General features: G+C 39.0%; 1 pseudogene; it reads left to right on the top strand.

Moving 5' to 3' along the window:
• The first annotated feature begins 599 nt into the window (after window positions 1-599).
• Window positions 600-1,451, top strand: LOC132364032 (large ribosomal subunit protein uL18-like; annotated as a pseudogene).
• The last annotated feature ends 1,163 nt before the right edge of the window (window positions 1,452-2,614 follow it).

Here is a 2,614-nt window from a genome sequence, read left to right as displayed (position 1 = left end):
GATTTTTGCATCTATATTCATCAGGGATAGTTGGAATATTACTCAGCCATAAAAGAAAATCCTGCCATTTGTGACAACATAGATGAACCTGGAGAACATTATGCTAAGTGCAATAAACCAGACGGAGAAAGACAAATACTGTATGGCTTCAATCATATGCTGAATCTAAAAAAATATCATACTATAGACTTAGAGTGGAACGGTGGTTGCCAGATTGGAAGGGAGAGGAAAGGGGAGATGTTGGTCAAAGGGTACAACTTTCAGTTATAAGATGAATAAGTTCCAGTGTGGTGACTGTAGTTAATACTACTATACTATATACCTGCAATTTGCTAAAAGAATAGGTCTTAAGCGTTCTCACCACCAAATAAAAGGTAACTATGTGAAGTGATGAAAGTGTTAATTAACTTGCTTGTGGTAATCATTTCACAATGTATACATTTATCAAATCATCCTGTTGTACACCCTAAATATATACAATTTTATTTGTCAATTATACGTCAATAAAGCTGGAAGGAAAAGAATTCTAGCTTTAAAAATAAGAAAGAGGAGTGGCAGCTAGGGCTTCTGTTCTACAGGATGGGTTTTTTAAAGTTGTCAAGAATAAGGCCTACTTTAGGAGATACCAAGTGAAATTTAGAAGACGACGACAGGGCAAAACTGACTACTATGCTTGGAAACGATTGGTAATCCAAGATAAAAATAAGTACAACACACCCAAATACAGAATGATAGTTCATGTAACTAACAGAGATATCATTCATCAGATTGCTTATGCCCGTATAGAAGGAGATATGATAGTTTGTGCAGCTTATGGTGTGAAGGTTGGCCTGACAAATTATGCTGCAGCATATTGTTCTGGCCTGCTGCTGACATGCAGCCTTCTTAATAGGTTTGGTATGGACAAAATTTATGAAGGCCAAGTCGAGGTGACTGGAGATGAATACAATGTGGAAAGCATTGATGGTCAACCTGGTGCCTTCACCTGTTACTTGGATGCAGGGCTTGCCAGGACTACTACTGGGAATAAAGTTTTAGGGGCCCTGAAGGGAGCTGTCGATGGAGGCTTATCTATCCCTCACAGTACCAAACGGTTCCCTGGTTATGATTCAGAAAGCAAAGAATTTAATGCTGAGGTACACCAAAAGCACATCATGGGGCAGAACGTTGCAGATTATATGCGTTACCTGATTGAAGAAGATGAAGATGCTTACAAAAAACAATTCTCTCAATACATAAAGAACAATGTAACTCCAGATATGATGGAGGAGATGTATAAGAAAGCTCATGCTGCAATATGAGAGAATCCAGTGTATGAGAAGAAGCCTAAGAAAGAAGTTAAAAAGAAGAAGTGGAACCGTCCCAAAATGTCACTTGCGCAGGAGAACGATCGGGTAGCTCAGAAGAAGGCAAGCTTCCTTAGAGCTCAGGAATGGGCTGCTGAGAGTTAATAAACCAAACCACAATTTCTATAAAGATTTTTCAGATAAAGACAGTAATAAACTTATTGAACATGTGAAAAAAAAATAAGAAAGAGAAAAAAATAAATAAATAAAAATAAGAAAGAGATTCATAAGTAAAATAAATGTTGGGGACTTCCCTGGTGGCACAGTGGTTAAGAATCCATGTGCCAATGCAGGGGACATGGTTTCCAGCCCTGGTCCAGGAAGATCCCACATGCCATGGAGCAACTAAGCCCATGCGCCACAACTACTGAGCCCTTGTGCCACAATTACTGAAGCCCATGCACCTAGAGCCCATGCTCCGCAGCAAGAGAAGCCACCGCAGTGAGAAGCCCATGCACCACAACAAAGAGTAGCCCCCACTCACCGCAGCTGAAGAAAGCCTGCACACAGCAACAAACACCCAACATGCCAAAAATAAATAAATAAAATAAAAATTAAAAAATAAGTAAAATAAATGTTGTTGTTGTTTTAATCCACTAACTTTTGGGGTTATTTGTTACACAGCAATTGGTAACTGAAACAGCTGGGACAGAAGTCAGCCCCCACCCCACTCCCAAAAAAACCTCAAAAACATCAAAAAGACAATCAGATATGCAGGTTTTTATGCAGTACATTAGCCATGATATATGCCTTGAGGTATAAGCTAAGAATACTATGAAGCCCCCATAATTATAAGTCCATCTAAATAAGATTTATTTCATTCTTCCTTTTGTAAATTAATATTTACAGGATATGGTTTATAAAATATTTAATATGATCTCTGTAGTAGAGGTACATAATTTATGAGTAAGCATAAATATGTGGTTCAAATGCTTTTACTTGTAAAAGTCTGTGTCAAAAAATTGTAGAGACCCTATCTAAGGATGGGAGCCATGGTGGGATTTTGACCAGGAGAAGGACACTATTGATTTGCCACCAATGACCCAGAAGCGCCAAAGGAATTCTGCCATTTCTAGGGCCCTTGAGGCAGTTTGTCCCCAAGATAAGTGCCTCAGAGATAAGGGTCTCTCACTGCTGCAGGCTTAGCAGAAGTGGAGGAAAAGAAAAAAGAAAGAAAGAATGAGTGTTGCTCTCTTTCCCCAAGAGGCTACATCCAGGAGTGGTTTCATTTGCAGCAAACATTATTTGGCATCTGTAACCCTAACAAG

This window comes from Balaenoptera ricei, chromosome 3, assembly GCF_028023285.1.
Source record: "Balaenoptera ricei isolate mBalRic1 chromosome 3, mBalRic1.hap2, whole genome shotgun sequence".
Lineage (NCBI taxonomy): Eukaryota > Metazoa > Chordata > Mammalia > Artiodactyla > Balaenopteridae > Balaenoptera > Balaenoptera ricei.
Note: the sequence above shows the minus strand (reverse complement) of the source record. Positions and strands in the feature narration are given on the sequence as shown.